At 42.8% G+C, this 21082-nt stretch overlaps 1 protein-coding gene across 1 annotated transcript in view; it reads left to right on the top strand.

Moving 5' to 3' along the window:
* The first annotated feature begins 267 nt into the window (after positions 1–267).
* The window catches only part of LOC137434893 (cadherin-7-like), a 209613-nt gene continuing 188798 nt past the window's right edge, over positions 268–21082 (top strand). Inside the window, exon 1 of the mRNA XM_068128091.2 lies at positions 268–429. The gene's annotated coding sequence lies outside the window, so the exon portion shown is untranslated. The remainder of the gene's footprint in view (positions 430–21082) is intronic.

Consider the following 21082-nt stretch of genomic DNA (forward strand, 5'->3'; position numbering starts at 1 on the left):
TAATGAATATTAGTTTTTAATTATAGTTACAAGGTGTAATATTGATACTGTACGAAGAACGAAAGCCCCGCATTGCCTCCTCAGGCACACTTGCATTAGTCCTGCGTCGCGCTCATTAGGATCAAGGGCCAAAGGCTGGCGGATGCGGAGCGTGGAGCGTGATTGGCTGGTTCAAGCCCCGCCCTCTCTAGCGCGCACCACGTCCCTCCGCTTTCCCCTTCCATCTCCCCTATTTTGCCTCCATCCCCCAATCATTCCTCCACCTTCTTCAATCTCTTTTCTTCGCCCTTCTCTCTCCCCCACCCCCTTAGTCTTACTCCATACATCCCTCCACCCTCTCGTCTCGTTCGTGCACATCTCTCGGGCTCGGGCTGTCGGAAAGAGCGGGAAGGGACAGACAGAGAGAGAAGAGCGAACGACGTACAAGCGGTGAGCGCGAATTTACTGACGGACATGGATAAATGGACTGACGGACACAACATTCCTTTCAGCAATAAGTCGCTTTCTTTTCCCTATGTTTATCGTCTTTGAGTCGAAGTGTGTGTGTGTGTGTGTGTGTGTGTGTGTGTGTGTGTGTGTGTGTGTGTGTGTGTGTGTGTGTGTGTGTGTGTGTGTGTGTGTGTGTGTGTGTGTGTGTGTGTGTGTGTGAGTGAGATCTATCCCTGTCATCACAAGAACACATCATCTACGTACTCGGGTTAAAGCCTTGAAATATCGATTACCTTCTCCTCACCATTTTTGTGCAGACTTCGTCCCCGTGTTCATGTCCTTCCCCCAGTACCTCACCGACATTTCTCTCCTCACTTGTCGCTTCCCTTTAATACGTCCCAGCGCTCCACGGACCGTTCGTACGTCCGGTACGTATTTTCGCGCCCAAGCTACCAATTCTAGCCTACCCCGTGTGAGTGAGTACGGTAGTTGTGAAATACCTCAGGTTTACTCAATGGCCTCGTCCTTCCCGCTCGTTTTTTGATATTATTGTTATTTATTATATATTTATTTTCTCCTCACGGTGAAATCACTTCAGTTTACTCGTTTTTTTAATATTCATTTATTTAATTCTGCTCACGCTGATGCGTCTCCTAACGACGAACCATACCGGTCGTAATTGCCTCGTAAACTCCTTCTATTTGTATTTCTATTCCCAAGCAATTGGTGTTTATATGGCGGGGCAATGACCCTGCTGACTGACTCCGCCATTGGCCTCTGGACTCGCCGACTACGAGTCTGTGACCTGCTCACTAACTTATTAATATTCATTTAATAACCGATAATATAACATCGTGACCGACCTGTTGACTGACTGAATAACTATGACGTATATTATTACCTCACGAAACTCTCCCCGTCCACCCGATTGACTGAATTAATTAATTTTTCGGTCCGACCCGATTGACTGAATTAATTAATTTTTTGTGTCCGACCCGATTGACTGAATTAATTAATTTTTCGGTCCGACCCGATTGACTGAATTAATTAATTGTTCGCGGGAGACATAAAACCGGCTGTCCTGCCTGCTAGCGTTTGCTGGTGAGTTGCGAAACGGCAGGCCATCGTGTGCAGGTTCCTTGGCATGTTGTAAACCATGGGTTGTGGGGGGCACTGCAGCAGCATCAACCAAAGCTGTGCTGTCGAAATAATGTAACAAGCAGACCCCCCGATTCCCAGTCGAATTGAAATAGTTAAAGCTACATCGATCGGAGGTTTGACTTTCTGACTTGACGTGGTTTACTGAATGGCATTTATTGATTGCGCAGATGATTTGTTCGGCTGGGTATCTTGATGACTTGCACCTCTCATGAAACCGCCGCCCTTTGCCGATGGTCGATTAGATCGTCATGGATGTGTGCGGTCTCGGGTGTAAGGAAGATGTACAAGCTGTCATGTTTATAGAATGTCATCAAGGTATCCACGTAGGGGATTTGCAGGTGTATCATCTCCTTTTGGACCACAAGGATCCGGAGGTGGGTTCCGAGAGACGGACCGAGAAAGGCCAAGAGCACACCATTGTCCAGAGTGGAATGCATACCTGTACTTTCACCCATATTATTTATTTCTAATCCGTCTGTGACCCGTGGGTGGATTGAAACGGCATTCCGTATATGTTTCCCATTTGCATGGAAATTGCGGTGGTCATTGCCCTTTATCCAAAGACCTTGTTTGCAAAAGAGAAGTGCAAAAACCATGGCAATGGAGGACATACTTTTGGCCCTGGGAGGACTCCGTTCCACCTTCTGACATCCACTCTAGGATATGACGACCAATAATAAAAGTTTAAGACGCAATTACTATATGTACGACATGGTTTATCTTTGGAAGACTCGTCAGCATGAGGAAAAATGTGGAACCGTCTCACCGACTTTTTAGAGTTTAGACCATGGTGACCGTCTCACTCGTAGACCTATGACTGCAGTTTTCAAGAACCTTCGATATCTCTTTGACAATAAAAACGTAAAATACACTTACAGTTAAAGTAATCATCGACAGTGTGTGTGTGTGTGTGTGTGTGTGTGTGTGTGTGTGTGTGTGTGTGTGTGTGTGTGTGTGTGTGTGTGTGTGTGTGTGTGTGTGTGTGTGTGTGTGTGTGTGTGTGTTTGTCAAACGATGAAAAAGAAGAAGAAGAAGAGGAGGAAGAAGAAGCATGCCCGCTAGCCTTAGCTGCCCCTGCTATTGCAAAATAATAAAAATTGTACTGTTGGGAAAACTAATAATCGATTTACTTGGAGCTTAATGCAGCGGTTCCAACGGTAACATTTATTATTCTACGACAGCAGGAACAATCTACAAGGACACATGGAAGGAGCACACAAAATTATATACAGTAATACTTCTCGAAGCAATAGAAAAATACATGAAAGTATAATAAATACAGAAGGAACACACAAACAACAACCACAGTAACAATTACATGTTATAAAACGTAATTTTTTAATGTCACTTCATTTTACATCCTCGTTGAGATTCACGGATGGACTTGCAATGTGTTTGTGAAATACAGTCGGACCTTGACATTTGCGATCCCAACATTCATGGACCCCGCGTATTCACGGTTCATAACATGTGACCTGCTTCTACATTAGCGCCTCCATAAAAATATTTATTTATTTCTATAAAATACATGCTTATTTAATTAATTGTTTTTACACATCAAGACTGTTCTCCTTTATCCACTGCTGCTAATATTAATGTAGCCTGGGAATTCTTCCACAGAAATCTGCTCTCATGCACATATTCCTCCCATCTCGTCTTCAATTATCTTACCCATCCTCCCACTCTTGGTACTCTGATTCCTGTGGTGAGGCAGTTGCATTAAAACAACTTGCATTCTCATCCTGGAAGGCAAATCCAACTGGAGACTACCATAGATCATTCCACAAAACTCGCAACAAGTGTGTCTTCTCTCTGGAGATCCAGAAAACATCTATCCAAGAATGAGCTTTCAAACGTGTTTCCCTCCTCTAAAACCTGGTGGTGCCTTGTCAAGGTGGTGCCTTGTCGACACTTGCACCCTCTGCCCTCTCCGGGCTTTGCCCTCCTCAGGTATCTGCAGGACGCACGTGGTCCAGCAGCAACCCCCTCCTCGTGAAACTGCCTAAATCCAGAATCACTGCTCACCTCCACTCATTTACTCCTCTTTTTTTCCCACCTGTGGAACCACCTTCCATACTCTCTTCAATTTCATTCTTCCCCCGCCCAGATCTTCAAGACAGCTGTTCACAACCATCTCAAGTCACCCCCCTTCCAAAATCATGATCTTTTCTCCACCTGTTAAACCAACCCCCCACCCCTCCCAAAAATTTGCTTATGTATCCATATTGTCCACCCTTTGCATTCTCCCTTACCTCTCATCGTTACCTGCATCCCTTGTTTGTCCGTCTCGATCTATGCCCTGCTGTTGACATTTCCCCTTTCTCATGCTGTTCCCTTTGTTATATTGTGTCCTGATCTGCTTTGCGTCATCGCTCTTCCATGAGACTAAACCTTGTAGGATGAAAAAATAAATCAACCCCACCATCCACATTCAAACAATGCCCCCATTCGCGGCATTTTTCAGGAACGTATCCCCCGCAAATATCGTGGTCCGACTGTGCAACATTCTTTCTTTTGACCCTTTAGTGAACCGACAGGTAGTCCCAGCTCATACTTATGGAACCACAGGCACCTAGTTATTGTCCCCCGTCGCACCGCGGAGCGAAAGGGGGACTGTGGTTTTCCCCTCCGTACGTGTGTGTGTGTGTGTGTGTGTGTGTGTGTGTGTGTGTGTGTGTGTGTGTGTGTGTGTGTGTGTGTGTGTGTGTGTGTGTGTGTGTGTGTGTGTGTGTGTGTGTGTAACCGAAGGACCGAAGGACCGAATTCTAATTTGGTGTGTGGGTGCAACTAGGCATATGGAAGAACCCTATTGAAAATTAGGTCGCCACGTCAAAATCCAAGATGGCCACCGCCATGTATGTCTGAACCTTGTGAGCGGAATATCTTGAAAAATAAGCGAAGTACCAACTTCTAATCTGGTGTGTGGGTGTATCTAGGCATAAGGAAGAACGGTATTGAAAATTGGGTCGCCACGTCAAAATCCAAGATGGCCGCCGTCATGTATGTCTGAACCTTGTGAGTGGAATATCTTGAAAAACAAGCATTCTGAGTATTGCGCTGCAATACATGTCCCCTACCGGCAGACTGTCGTCCGGAAAAATGTTGGGGAAATTACCAAGGGTTATTTACCCACAGGTTCTGAATCGTTCCCAATCGCTAATTACCTCAGTATGGGCTCACCTGTGATTCGCACTCGGGACTTCGATTTATACACCTTGCAGACAGGTCAGCAGAAGCACGAGAAAATAAGTTGTTAATAAAGAACCTTTCGAGTCGCTAAATATCAACAATTTATTATATTTTCCGGTTCACGATCAATGATCGATGTGTATATATATGTTGCTCGGCTTGGCTCCGCCCCTCCCGAAAGCGCGCGCTGTGTCGCCCTTTTGACGTTTGCGAGACGAGGGTGCGCGGTGCGGCTTGAGGAGAACTCTAGAATAAACAAGAGATATCCATTTTTAAAATATTCTCGTTTAATTATCGATATCTGCCAAACCACGTGCCCTATCGCAAATTCCAAAAGGACATTTTAGTAAATTGACATGCTCAACAGATCTGTGAAGTTTCCCCTCGATTGGGTCAAAAATGAGGGAGGAGCTCGGTTTTAAAGGTTCATGCTTAAAAACGTCATAACTCTGAAACCATGTGACGCATGACGTAATGCTCGTTGACTTTTTTGTTCCTCATGGGTATGCGATTCTGTCTGCAAAGTTTGGCCTCGATCTGTTCAGCCGTTGCAGAGAAAAAGGGGTTTTCCTGTTTTCACGAAAAACAATATGGCGGCCGAACCACGTGACCTGTGACGTCATAATTACCATTAAAATATTCTACAGACCGAGTCCCTCCTATGGTGAAAATTTGATCTCAATCGGTCCTATTATTGCAGAGAAATAGGTTTTTAAAGGAAATTAAAACTTAAAATGGCACTGAGTTAAGGATCAGAATTCCCAAAGTTCACAGTGCCATAACTTTGTCAAAAATGATCGAAACGTCGTGAAGTTCGAACTTGACCTGTAACTTATCATGAGGAAACCATGTGCCAAGTTTGAAATCATTAGCATTAAGCGTTTAGAAAAAAAGTCCGGAAAACTGTTCTTTGCGTGACGGACTGACGGACGGACGGACGGACGGACGGACTGACTGACTGACTGACTGACTGACTGACTGACTGACGGAGGGACGGCATGCAAACCTATAGTCCCCTCCGCTGTACACCGGTAGGGGACTAATAAACGAAGTACCAACTTCTAATCTGGTGTGTGGGTGTATCTAGGCATAAGGAAGAACGCTATTGAAAATTGGGTCGCCATGTCAAAATCCAAGATGGCCGCCTTGCGTCTTCCACTTTGTCAATTCGCATCACTTCAACGACGGGGGACCGAGGCGTAACGCTTATTAGTTCATTGTAACCGTTTGGCTTTGTTTCATTTGTAAACTGATAACATGATGACTGATGAGTATAAATGGTGATTGCAAATGTTTATCAATCAAAAGGATCTAACATGATATGGTGTCACATGACCTTTTCACAAAATATATAAATTGAGTTTGGTTGTTTTGAGGACCTATGTTCACACACTATTTCACAATAATCATGTGAATTCACAAGTTTTTATAGACCTGATCTATGCTGTGTGTATTTGGCGATTATAGGTAAATGTAAACGTGACGACCAGTTAAAACATGTTGAAATGCTTAGACAACTTTTTTTTCCTATATTGAAGGCTCCAGGCACGGACGGACTTTTTATAGCCCTCATCGACGCCAGGTCTTAAATAAAACAGAAGAAAAGTGTATGATGTTTGTTTGCGAGAAAGAGAGGTTGAAGCTAGCCCGGTAGCGATAGTTTGAGTGAGACAGAAAGTAATTTATGGGATTGGCAGACATTTTAAATTTTATGTAAATATTTGGAGTTAGCAACATGGTAAACATTTACGAGAGGAGTTCAAAGTGTTCTAGGAAGCAGATACTCATAGTTCAAGAGGATTATGCGATTAAAAGGGATCATCTGTAATTTGTTCCTGGTATGGTGTCGGCGACACACAAACAATTGGTGCTGGTCGATGTCCTCCATCTTAACGGCCTTTCGATGGACGACGCACACGCACCGATGCCTCGCCTTGCCTACAAAACACGGGTATGACAGTTTGTATCTGGGTCGAGATTCGAACCCAGGCTAGACATCTCAGAGGCGAGTGTGTGTACTTCCAGACAGACGCTCCTGGCAGTTTATATATAAATTGATAAGTAAAAATATTTCCTCGACTCAGTTCCATCATACATCCTCAATGTCGCAAAATGAATAGCTCACCTACATCATTCATTGCTTGTGTTTTTTTATTTCGCATGTCAAACTGTCTTCCCCAAGTCTGTTGTCTCGTGCCTTTACCCCCCAAGACTTCGAGTCTCTTTCCCTTCGCCTCCCCATGGTTTCTCTCATATCTACCTCGGCTTTTCGATACCCGCCGAGAGCCTGTTCCCACTTTCTCCTGCGACTCATTTATGTCCTCGTGCTGCGGTGCGACTGTGCACTCTCGTCCTGTTTCCCCTTCAACCACTTTGCCTGTTGATCCTTTCACTTCTGTTGCTCTGCTCTTCGATGAGCCTCAGAACCTTCATTCTACAGTTTTAAAATGATCTTTCTCGTAATGATTTTACCTGATACGTGAGATTTTGAGTGAGCGAAGGAAAATGCATTTGGAAGGTTCTCCATCCATCTTATCCATCCCCTACAATCTCCCTTATCCCTTATCCTTACCCGTGCATCCCTTGTTTGTCCGTCTCCGTGTAGTTCCTCCCTTGGCCCTGCTGTCGGCATTCCCCCTTCTCTTTCTGCCGTTCCTTTTGTTATGTTGCCACTTCATCCGTTCTGTGTTCTAACTCGTCCACGAGTCTTGACTCTGTGTACAAAAAAAACAAGTTGTCAGGTTTAATCGCAGCACTATATTGTCACAATCATTCATAAGAAAGCTTATATAAAGTAATCTCAACATGTGCATCGAGTTCAGTCCGTTCATGCATCTAAATGCTACAAAGGCAATTGTCACAATGTATTTTGTCTCCCGTCTCGGAAACATTTGATGGGCTAATGCTTCGCTACAGTATTTATAAGAGGCAAATAAATCCGAATTGTATTGTCCGAAGAAACTCGTGTTGTTTGTTTGAACTACAAGCTCTTCAGCATTAGTATCAGTAACATTCTGTCTATTACTGGCCAAGCCAGACTGGCAGTCAATGGAAGACATCACTTGGGTGCTCTTTTTTGAGCCAAATCCTTTCTGTACACTTGAATGCCTGCTCTTTTTGGGGTGGGGTTGGGGGTGGATAGTGGGAGGGTGGGGGGGGGGGGGCAAGCCACTTTGTACACCGTCCAATGAAATACGCTAACCATTTGTAGGTTGTGGTTCTTGCATCAGGAGGGCAAAGTTGAGGACCTTCTCAAGGTTGGTGGTCTCTGTTTTTCTACCCACTGTTTTGGTTTTGCACCATCAAGTTTATATAGCTGTCCTTCTCCATCCTCCAGGGTGGCACATGGTCATCAATCCCCTCCTAATTTCTGTAACACATGTTTATCAACCAACCCCCTCCTAATCTGTTTCCCAAACTCCAAGCTGCCAATTCGTCTCCACCTGTTGTATCCACTGCCCTGTTCAGTGTTCTTCTACGAACATCTTATGGTTGAACTCACAAAACTGTTATCGATCATTTCGTTTGTTGAAACTCCCATAAGGGAGTTAGATCATGGAATCTCTCTGTCCTTGTTTTTCCCTCCACCCTTCAGTTTGCTTTATCACCTTCTTTCCTTATTTCTGTTAAGCTTCTTCATGATTCTCAATAGTCAAGTACATTAAGGAAGACATTTTATAAGATGCATGTTTGCACCATAAAACATATTGTGTGGCTCCCGTTTTATGGTCCAATTAGTACGTTTGATCTGCCTTAACAATGTCGTATTTTTTTTATTTAAAGCGACTACATGAGACATCATCAAGTGCAAGGCAAAAATGGTTTGTAATTGGAGGCTTTTTAAAGGCTATAGCGGTAAAATGTTGATGTTAGTCACTAATTTCCAAGAAGTTATAGCTTATTGTGGAGGCAATCTTTATTTAAGGTGATTCATTTCCAACCTGTGATCATTTTATGAAAACCCTTTTTTATTTTGCACATTAATAGCTAGTATTGAAGAACCATTTGTGAGAAGATCGTTCATCCTTCAGATAAGACAGGCATTTGTCTCTTCTGTCCTTGTAGACATTGACAGAATCAGGAGCTGGTGTAGCACTTGCAATATGTCTTTCAATGTTGGCAGATGTCATTCTCACCTCACTTTCACACTATTTCTGTCTTTACAAAAGGACCGTCTGGCGAAACCTTTCGTCCGTGACAAAATTCAGCCCCTCAAACGTTTGGCTCTCACCATCAGCAACAATCTCGTTTGTTCAAACCACACATCGGAGTCAGCTGATTGTATCCAAAGTCAGCTGCTGATCACTGGGTATCCTCTGTCGTACCAGCTCTTAATTCCTTGGTAAGTCCGAACTTCTAACAACCTACAAGGCCTTCATCTAGCGCTCTAAGAAGTACTGCTCACACCCCTGCCTTGCACCCTTCATGTCGTAGACCCAAAGCCCCTCAATATCATTGCAATTTCTTGTGGCAATGCTAAAACTGCCGCACACGGTTAAAAACCACAATGTGATAAGCTCCACAAACTCTTAATCCGAACCGATCTTCAAAATTCCAACCTACGGAAGAAGAAGAAGAAGAAGAAGAAGAAGAAGATGTCTGAATACAAACGGACGCAGACGGGCTTTGCATTTTCAGATTCTTTCTGGTTTAGCAGTTGCAACTGGTCCTACCCCCACCACCCCACCCAACCCCCCCCCCCCACCCAACCCTGCCTCCCCCAGCCCCCTCCACCCTCTCCCCCCACTCCATCCCTTTATTTCATTTCCGCACATGGTTAAAAACCACAATGCGATAAGCTCCACAAACTCTTAATCCGAACCGATCTTCAAAATTCCAACTTCAGCTGACAAAACTACAGCTGTCCAAAACAACAGGACAGCTGTCCAAACTACTACAAAAGTGTTCTTTGCTAAAAACGTTTCATTAAAAAAACGTGTCTCCGAGCAGTTCCCATGGAAGTAAGAATTAAGTTTAAAACGATTATTAAGTTAAATTAAAAAAAAAACTAACACCAGAACGAGAGTCCCAGCCTCGCTTAAATAAATGCATATATACACTTGGTTATAAAATCGCGAGATATGGTAAATTTTGTCAGATTTCACTCCAGATTTGGACATTATTTAGTCTACAGGATCCAATCCTCATATCCGAATCCAGCTTTTGATGATGTGCTTCAATTATGTAATGATATAATCGATCCTGTTTCCAAGGCAAGGCATGTTTGAGTAGGCCGAAACAAAATGGCGGCTTAAGAACCCAGCGAGGTGCAGTGGGCTGACCATGATGGTGGGCCGCCATATTGGTACACAACCATATTGTTGTTTTTTTTCTTATGAGCACTTCGTTGATCATCTTCAAAAAGGATGTTATAACGCACCCAAACACCCAGTTTTCATCCTTGCAATCTGTTGGCGGTCCCGGTGTATGCATGCAAAGTTTGTGGGTGCTAGATTTCATGGTTTTGGAGTTATGGAGGAGACAGACAGACAGACAGACGGATGGATGGATGGATGGACAGACGGACGGACGGACACTGCCTTTTATTATTATAGAAATAAAGTACGAGTACATATGGGGGTGGAGGGAGGGAGGGTATACACCAAGTTAAGACAAGTGTGGGCCGATTGAGTAATAGTACAGGGAGATTGATAAGTGACGAAAGTGAGAAGGCAGGTTTACTGAAGTTATTTTGGTTTAACATTTATACAAGAACAGTTAGGGCAATCTATACATATAAAAGGCAAAAAGATCTTTGTCTCTCTCTCTCCCTCCTCTCTCTCTGTCTCTCTCTGTCTCTCTCTGTCTCTCTCTGTCTCTCTCTGTCTCTCTCTGTCTCTCTCTCTATCTCTCTCTCTCTCTCTCTCTCTCTCTCTCTCTCTCTCTCTCTCTCTCTCTCTCTCTCTCTCTCTCTCTCTCTCTCCTCTCTCTCTCATTGCATGTGTTCTATGCACAGCCACATCTTTTAAGTTACAAACTCCAAATTTGGGGTACAAATACAACTTTGTGTGGGGGTAACATAGGCTTTGTGGCCGCGGCCTCACGCAGGGGTGTGGCGATGGGGTGGGGGTGTGGAGCATAAATTCTCTTTGTAAATGTGTACCATGTAGCGTGAAAGAGTGCTGGTGGCAGGAAGTATTACAATTCCATTTTTTTCATGGGCAACGCTGAGGTTAAAGCACTCTTCCCACAGGTAAATTAATTTTGGCAAACAGGACGACTAATTGGTCCGTCAGCAAAGCGACGGGTAGGCTCCTCTAGTTACCAATAGCTGTGAGAATATATTGTAACGGGTGTGGGTCGAACCTTGGTCCAAATCCACTCCTGTACCAATTTGTAACGTTTGCAGGACCAGTTAGGCCTGAGGCCTCAGGATGGATCAAGCATTATTTTAAGTCAAATTTAAATCTGCCGACGGTACTCCCCAGCAAGACGACAGAACAAGATTATAACACCCATTGCACTAACAAGAGTTTAATAACAACTAGAGTTCATAGAACACCTTACTCCCACACAGCGTTAAGTTTATAATTAAGTTGAAACAAAATAAGGATTTTAAAGGTCGTATAAAAAGAAATTCCAGAAGTTTAGTGCTGTTGATGCAGTCTTATACAACCACCTTATATAACATGTCCAAGTACTGCTAAACTGGAGATTTTTGGAAGAAATAAGATAGTAATTTGTGTTCTACAATGTTCAATTATATAATTCAATATAAGTTAAATAAAGATTGTAAAGTCGTATAAAAAATTAATTCCGGAAGTTTACCTCCTTTGACGCAGTTGCCATTACACCACTTTATTTAACACATCGCATTACTTTGTTGTGCCTAATATTGTAATAAATTTACAGAACAATAGCTTAGAGTACCATGCAGGGTTAGCAATCCTATACAAAGATAACGAGCACAAACAAATTTGTGATGCAGCCCGACATAAGATGACAATAAAGTTTCCTCGTGATTTATTGCCACGGGTTTGAGAACGTACAAAGGAAAGCAAAGGGTGAGGCAGGAACAATAAACATGAGTGGGGAAGAGTTGAACAGAGATTTGCAGGTAGATCCCTTTGTTGTGGTGGTAAAAAAAAGGGTCCGCCTTGTAGTTGAGCACGCCGAGCCACGAGAGCTGTCTTGGGTTGAGAGACATCATGTTGAGGGACATTACATTTACATAGACCAAAAAAAAAAACCCCACCTTTAGAGGCCATTTTTCCCCGCAAAGCGGGGGTTGGCCTTTTTCGGGGACTGTGGTTGTTGTTTTTTTTTTGTTGTTTTTTTTGGTCCCCTTTTTGAAGAAATGTTTTACGGCCGGATGCCCTTCCTGCCACCAACCCTTTTTGTTTTCATTTACATGGACAACACAGCACAAAAAGGAGGGGGGGGGGGGGTTCCTATCCCCTCTTGTTTACGTTTCACTATCTAGGGGGTGAGGAAGGGCTTTCAGAGGAGTTCCAAGTAGGAATGTAGGATGTGATGAAGCAGCTAGGAAAGGTAAGAGAAGATAAAGCTAGAAGGGTGAGGCTAGATACCATGCAATCAACAGTATTGAGGGAGGTGGGGGGAGTTGACTAGCATGGTGTTAACCGATAGCTTTAACATCTCATTGGAGTTAAGACAGGCACCAGGGGATTGGAGAGTAGCAAATATAACAGCTTTATTTAAGGATCCAAAGAGGAATTGGGGAATTGTATAACTGTTGGTTTAACTTGAGTTGTGGGAAAGATGTTAGAGATGTTAATTAGAGATCATATGAGGAACCATTTAGATAAATATCAACTCTCAAAGGCAGTCAGCATGCATTTACTAAAGTGAGATCTTGATTAACAAATCTATTGGAGTTCTATGAAGTCGTTTCTGATTGGGTGGATGAGGGAAGCGCAGTGGGTGGAGTGTATCTAGACAAATAGAAAGCTGTTAGCTAAGGTGGGGGCTTGCAGAAAGGCTGGTTGGATAGTTAACTGGATTGAAAACTAGCTTAGTGATAGTAAGCAAAGCGTGGCTGTGAGTGGCGGTGTCTGACAGGGCAGTAGTGGTGTTCCTCAGGGATTATCATAAGGACTGTTATTACTTGCATTTTGGATCAATGATTTGGACAGTCGAGTTAAGAGTAGATTTTCAAAATTTACAGCTGACACAAAGCTGTATGTGAGGTGGATAGTAGAGAGGGTGGGATGGAGGGGGTGATCAGATTCAGGAATGTCAAGATATTTTGATAGATCTGACTAAAGATTGGCAGATGCAGTTTTAAATTAGGTGATGTAAGGTGTTGGGGATGGATAAGAATGAAAATACAGATTACATGATACAAGGGGCAGTCTTACAGCATGTCGCACAAAAGAAGGATCTGAGGGTGGTAATAGAAACTTGGGATTGGAGGAGGGGGTAAGCAAACAACACAGGGTGAGACAGATAGATATACAGTGCCCTCCATAAGTATTGGAAGAGCGAAGTCAAATTTGTTCTTATTGTTATATACTCAATACATTTGGAATTTAGATCAAAAGATGAATATGAGGTAAGAGTACAGGTCGGTTTTTATTTGTTGGTATTTCTTTGTATATATGTTTTACCATTGTAGAACAATAGCACTTTTTATGTTCAGTCCCCCCATTTTAGGTAAGCATAAGTATTGGAACAAATGATTGACAGGTGTTTCTTGTTGCATTGAGTGTTCACACATAAAGAGCTGTGAATGTCTAGTCTTGGTTTTAGCCTTTGGTTTTGCCATGAGAGTCTACCTTTGGAGTCAGTTGGCATAAACAAACATGGAGACCAGAGAACTGTCGATGAAAGAAAAACAAGCAATTTGGAATCTGAACGAACGGAAGAATTCAATTAGAATCATAACACAAAAAATGGGCAAAGCAAAGACAACAATTCGGAAAATCTTCAAAAACAAAGAAACCACTAGTGTATTTACCAAGAGACAACGGCCAGGTTGGCCAAGGAAAACAACTGTAGTTGATGACAACAAATCATCAGCGCTGTGACTAAAAACCCGAAAACAACTGGCAGTGACATCACCAACAACTTCCAGGGTGCAGGGATGAAAGTATCACAATCTACCATTCGCAGAAGACTTTGACAGCAGAATTACAAAGGCTACACTGCAAGATGCAAACCTCTCATCAGCACCAAAAATAGAAAGCCGAGATTTGAATTTGCCAAGAAGTACAGAGGTGAGCCATTGAGTTCTGGAACAAAGTTTTATGGACAGATGAGACCAAGATAAACCTTCACCAAAGGGATGGACAGGTGAAAGTGTGGAGAAATGAGGGAACTGCATATGATCCAACGCATACTACCTCATCTATGAAGCATGGTGGAGGTAGTGTCGTGGCGTGGTCTTGTATAGCTGCCTCTGGAACTGGCTCACTCATCTTTATTGATGATGTAACGAATGATGGCAGCAGCCGAAGGAATTTGGGAGTGTACAGAAACATTTTGTTGCCTATGTACTTCATAGGCAGCAAAAGGTCTCCAAACTCATTGTGTGGTGTGTCACCATGCAGCAAGACATTCACACAAAACCCACTGATAATGCAACCAAGGAGTTCATCAGAGGAACAAGTAGAAAGTTTTAGACTGTCCAAGTCAATCCCCTGATTTATATGAAATGGAGCAGCATTTCACTTGCTGAAGATGAAACTAAAATGAGAAACCCCCAAACCAAACAACAACTGAAAATGGCTGCAGTAAAGGCTTGGAAAAGCATCTCAAAGGAAGATACCAAGAGTTTGGTGATGTCAACGGGTCACAGGCTCGATGCAGTTATTGCATGCAAGGGATATGTAACCAAATTGCAACTATTATACATCTTACTTTAATTTACTTTAAATTAATCTGTTCAAATACTTATGCTTACCTAAAATGGGGAGACTGAACATATAAAGTCCTATTGTTCTACATTGGTAAAACATATGTATATATATATATAAATACCAAAAAATAAAAGCTGACCTTCTGTACTCTTGCCTCATATTCATCTTTTCATCTCAAATCCTAATTGATTGAGTATATAGCAATAACAGATGTGATTTTACTGTTTCAATACTTATGGAGGGTACTGCAGGTAAAACTAATAGGGTTTTCGGTTGTATTCATAGAGCGATAAATGATCAACCAAAGGAGGTAGTGGTAGTTTTAACATTGCACAGTAGTTTAGTGAGTACAAGAACAACTAGAATATTGTGTACAGTATTGGTCACAACATCTGAGGATTGACATAACTGCCATAGAGATGGTTCAGCGAAGGGCTACTAGATTGATTTTGGGCCTGGCTCGACTCGGCCACGAGAAGCGGCTGAAGGAGACAGGACTTTATACATTAGAAAGGAGGTTATTATGAGGGGATATGATGGAGATGTTTAAGATAATGTAGGGTATAGATAAAATAAATACAGAATTGATCGTGGACCAGAGGCTACAGCCTGTGAGTGAATAAGAAAGTTTGGATGGTAGTAAGACGGGGGTCTTTCACTTAATTTAATTCAGAGTAGTTAATGTATAGAATTGTCTCCCTGGAAAGGTAGTGGCAGCAGAAACTGTAGATAGGTTTAGCATACCAAAGTAAATACTGTGTTAGTAATTCTGTGCATGTATAGTGTTTTTCCCTCCCCAGAGGAGTCTTGGTTTTAGCCTTTGGTTTTGCCATGGGAGTCGACAAGTTGTTTGTCTGTTTGAGACCGTTTGAGATTTGAGTTTGAGATTTGAGACCGTTTGTTTGTTTGTCTGTTTGTTTGTCCACACAGAATAAATAAGATTTTCTCTGCAAACATTGGTCCGATTGACAGGAAATTTTCACCAGAGGTGCAGAACTTTTTAATGATAATTATGACGTCATAGGTCACGTGGTATGGGCGCCATCTTGGAAAAACCGAAAAACTTTGCACCTCTATCTCCAAAAGCACTGCATAGAAAACATTGAGACATGGCTCATTGTAAAGAACTCTCCATGGGGAATAAAATATTTAATGATGATGTCATAGGTCCCTCCATTATGACGTCTATTATTCGACAAATACAAAACTTCATCGATCAAGAAGAAATTTCTTGGGCATCATCTAGGGATAAATTTGTGGAGAAAAAAAGATATGATGATGCCATCTGTCGTGGTTGGGCCGCCATTTTTTTTTTTTTAAATGCCTTTAAAATCACTAAAAACATGTCCTGGCGAGGGTTTGCAATCTCTAATTGCTCTTTCTTGTTGTCCCCGTCGCAACGCGGAGCGAAAGGGGGACTATGGTTTTCCCCTCCGTCCGTTCGTCCGTGCGTGCGTGCATACGTGCGTGCGTGCGTAAGTGAAGGACAGAATTCTAATTTGGTGTGTGGGTGCAACCCACGTCAAAATCCAAGATGGCCGCCGCCGCCATGTATGTCTGAACCTTGTGAGCGAAATATCTTGAAAAATAAACGAACTTCTAACTTATAATCTGGTGTATGGGTGTATCTTCGCATAAGGAAGAACGCTATTGAAAATTGGGTCGCCACGTCAAAATCCAAGATGGCCGCCACCATATATATATCTGAATCTTGCGAGCGAAATATCTTGAAAAATAAACGAACTACTAACTTCTAATCTGGTGTGTGGGTGTATCTACGCATAAGGGAGAACGCTATTGAAAATTGGGTCGCCACGTCCAAATCCAAGATGGCCGCCTCGCGTCTTCCACTTTGTCAACTCACATCACTTCACCGACGGGGGACCGAGGCGTAACGCTTGTTATTGTTAATGTCTGTGAGAGGATCTTGTTGGGAGTTTTTTCATTCCTCATCCAAAACACCCTTCATTGCCGAAAATAATTAAAAAAGACCACCCACAATTGTACCCAAGTGATGTCCCTATACTGTTCTCCTCCCCACCTCTCAAACTACCCACCTCCAATGAAAAGAATTAGATAAACTTCTTCTTGAAAGGCCACAATTATTCAAATTTCTCATTTGTTCAAGATGCCGGGCGATACCTCGGCTACTCTTCGAGAAGCACACCGTGGGATATTTAACATCCACCAACTCATGCCAGCAGACGGGATGGCTTTTGAACATCCATCTGAGACAGCACGCACATTTTTGAATCGCTCTGCTCGTAAAATACCATGATGAGAAACACCATGATGATAGTTCGAGATTCAAACCCAGGATAGACCGCTTCGAGACGAGTGTTCGTTACTGTAAGCCATCCTGCCTGTTCACATGGATAAACTTATGTATTGAATTGTGTAGCATTGATGCAATGCAGGCATGATGGTCTATATAATAAATTGCCTTGTTGAAACAACAGGTATCGCCAGTTGTAAGTTAATCACTCGATGCTGAATGCTGATGCTTCTTCACAAAAACATTTGCCTCCTTCATTTACTACTGTTGGGTCCTGGTGTTGGGCTAGCGGCTAGGGTGCCGGCTTAGGATTCCTAGGATCCTGGGTTCGAATCTCGGTCGATCGCCGAATTAATGCCAGGGGGGTTGACTCAGCCTGTCATCCTTCCGAGGTCGGCTAATTGAGTACCAGTTCACTGGTAATTCCCTGTTTGTCGTTGAAGGCGGCAAAAATGGTTGGCGTCAGGAAGGGCATCCGGCCGCAAAACATTGCTTCAAAAAGGGGACCAAAAAACAACAACTACCACGGTCCCCGAAAAGGCCAACCCCCGCTTTGTGGGGAAAAATGGCCTCTAAACGGTGGTTTTTTTTATTTACTACTGTTGGGCTAGCGGCTAGGGTGCCAGCTTAGGATCCCAGGATCCTGGGTTCGAATCCCGGTCGGTCGCTGAATTAACGCCAGGGGGGTTGACTCAGCCTGTCATCCTTCCGAGGTCGGCTAATTGAGTACCAGTTCACTGGTAATTCCCTGCTTGTCGTAAAAGGCGACAAAAAGGGTTGGCGGCAGGAAGGGCATCCGGCCGTAAAACATTGCTTCAAAAAGGGGACCAAAAAAACAACAACAACCACGGTCCCCGAAAAAGGCCACCCCCGCTTTGCGGGGAAAAATGGCCTCTAAATGTGGTTATTTTTTTATTTACTACTATGGTTACACGAGTCATGTCTATTCATATACATTTTTCTCAAAACAATATTAATCATATCGATTGCGTACACGATTGTCTTGGCTTAAGAAGTAGCTTAAATAAGAACAGTGTGTATTACAAACAGGGGTCAGAAAAAAAAAAATACAATCATGAGTGTGGATTGTCAGGAGAGGAAGGGAGAGAGAGAGGAGAGAGATAACTAGAAGTTTTTTGTTTTTTGACTGTCCCAGGTGTATTTGAAGAAGATTCGAATTTTAACCATTTTGTGTGAGATGCAACTGTAACTTACCTGGTAAATACAGTTAGGTCTATATTGTTGGATCTCAGGGGTGGTTCCAGGATTTTTCTTGAAAGAGAAGAGAAGGGGAGGGGATGAGGGGGAAGCTGTGGGATTCACCCAGCTTGACAGCTGTTATTTTAGTTTGGAGATTTGACACATCCCAGGTTGAATGACAAAAATTGCTAGGAATCAGGAGAACAGGTGGATGGCTCTAACTTTTGAATATTCAGAGCAACAATGATTATGTTTTCAACATTGATCTGTTCCATTGGCTTGCTGAAAAATACATTTTAAGTAGCACTGTAATGATTATCTTAAGATTATTTGATAATTCCGGGAGTATTTTACGATCACAGGAATGTTTTATGATCAAAGCAGTACTGTATTTGATGATTCCCAGAATATTTCACGATCTCAAGAGCATTTGATGATCTATGGAGCATTTTTTTTTTGGATACAAGATCGAGGCTCGTGTAAGAGCTAACATTAATGACAAAAAACATAAACGGATACATAAAACATTTAACAAGAAGACGTCATGCGGAGCACGATACTTGCAAAATACGCCCCCCTAACCCCTCCCCAAGAAAAAAAATTCCATTGATACAGCAAATTGTCCACTTCATCAAGATTAAAATTGTCAATCTTAATCAAAGCTCTGGTCAATAGGAAGAAAATTGACGATTTTTCAGATGAAAATTATGATTTTGGAAGGTTGACCTTGAGTTGACCTTTGACCTTTTGACCTCAAATAGTTGGTTTCCCTATTTAGTGACAATGTGCAAATGCTGTTCAATTTTCAAGTCAATCGGATGAAAATTGACAGGTTTTTTTTCAGATAAAAAGTGATGATTTTGGAAGTTTGACCTTGAGTTGACCTTTGACGTTTTGACCTAAAAATAGTATGTTTCCAAATTTAGTGACTCGATATGCAAATGCTGTTCAATTTTCAAGTCAATCGGTTGAGAATTGACGGCTTTTTAGATGAAAATTGACGATTTTAAAAATTTGACCTTAAGTTGACTTTTGACCTTTTGACCTCAAATAGTTCATTTCCCAATTTAATGACTATATACAAATGCTATTCAATTTTCAAGTCAATCGGATTTAAAATGGCGATTTTATAAATGTGACCTCCAGATGACCTTTGACCTCAAACTCAAATGGCTTCTCAATTGGGACGACTTATACAGCTTGGTGAAGTTTCGTGACGATCGGTTTAGAATTGTGACCTGTAGGCCGGTGACAAACAGACAAACAGACAGAACCACAAACGGAACCGACCAATATACTTGAAAAATCTTCGATTTTGCAAGTAATAAATGGAGTGGGAGACAAGATGGGGAGAGAGAGGGAGAACAGTAGAGAACAGGGAGATCGGGAGATCTGTAGGAGGGAGGGGGCTTGGGGGAAAGGGGTGGGGGGTGGTGGGGTGAGAGGTATAAAACAAATGGACACTGCTGCGACTTCCAGGCAAGAAGTCGGTATTTCAAAAAAGTGGATCTGGAGTGAATTAACGAGGGTAGAAAAGATCAAGGTTTTGGATGGAGGAAAATAAGAGATGGTGGTGTTCAGCTGTTTTAAAGACCTGGAGGGAGGAGAGGGACTGAAGAGAGTGAGGGAGTTTGTTCCAGAGGTGGAAGAAAAGAGGAATGAAAGAGTGAAGGTGAGCAGAGAGTCTTGATTTTGGCAGTTTAACCATAAGAGGATTGTGGCAGATCTTGTTTGACCTGAAGGAATATTTGGGGGACAGAGCACAGACAGGGCTGGGGGGCAAGGCCAGAGAGGAGTCGGTAGAAGACATAAAGACCACCAACCTGCCTGCGGTGAGCGAGTGAAAGGCCCTCAGAGTTAGCTTCATCGCGGGAGATTCCAATGATTCTCAAAGCTTTGGTTTCAAGAGCGTGAAGCCGAGCTAGGTGTGAGGTAGGAGCACCGGCCCAGAGGGGGGAGCAGTATTCCATCAAGCTGCGGATGAAAGCCTTGTATGTGGTGAGGAGCTCAGGTGTGCCAAGGAAGGACCGCACGACGGAGGATCCCCTAGTCGGCGACTGGCTTTGGAGGCCTGCTTGGAAATGTGATTTGATGGTCCAATGAGGATATTTGATGGTCCCAGGAGTATACTTGAAGGTCCCAGGAGTATACTTGAAGGTCCCAGGAGTATTTGACAGTCCCAGGAGTATATTTGAAGGTTCGTGGAGTAATTAACGGTCCCATGGGTATATGTGACAGTCCCAGGAGCACTTGGCGATCCCAGGAGTACTTGGCGATCCCAGGAGTATATTTGAATGTCCCAGGAGTACTTGACTGTTCCATGAGTATTTAAAGGTCACAGAAGTATTTGAATGTCCCAGGATTATATTTGAAAATCCCAGGAGTACTTGATGGTCTGTGAGTATATTAGAAAGTCCCAGGAGTACCTGATGGTCCCAGGAGTATTTGACGATCCCAGCAATATATTTGAATGTTTCAGGAGTATTTGATGATACCATGAGTATTTGAAGGTTCCAGGAGTAGTTGATGGTCCCCTGAGTATATATATATGACATTCTCATTAGTATATTGATGGACCCAGGAGTAATTGATGATCCCAGGAGTATATTTGAAGGTCACAGGAGACTTGATGGTCCCAGGAGTATATTGGAGGGTCCCAGGAGTATATTTGAAGGTTCCAGGAATATTTGACGATCCCAGGAATATAATTCATGGTCCAAGGAGTAGTTGGTAATCGCATGAGTATTTGAAGGTCCCAGGAGTATTTGACGGTTCCAAGAGTATATTTCACATTCTCATGAGTGTATTGGAAGGTGCCAAAAATATGTGATAGTCCCAGGAATATCTTTGACGGTCCCAGGAGTATATTTGAATTTTCCAGGAGTACTTGAAGGTCCCAGGAGTATGTATGTTTGAAGGTAGCAGGAGACCTTGATGGTCCCATGAATACTTGATGTTCCCAGGAGTACTTGACGATACCATTAGTATATTGGAAGGTCCAAGGAGT

The sequence above is a fragment of the Myxine glutinosa genome, chromosome 9, assembly GCF_964187855.1.
Source record: "Myxine glutinosa chromosome 9, kmMyxGlut1.1, whole genome shotgun sequence".
NCBI classification, from domain to species: domain Eukaryota; kingdom Metazoa; phylum Chordata; class Myxini; order Myxiniformes; family Myxinidae; genus Myxine; species Myxine glutinosa.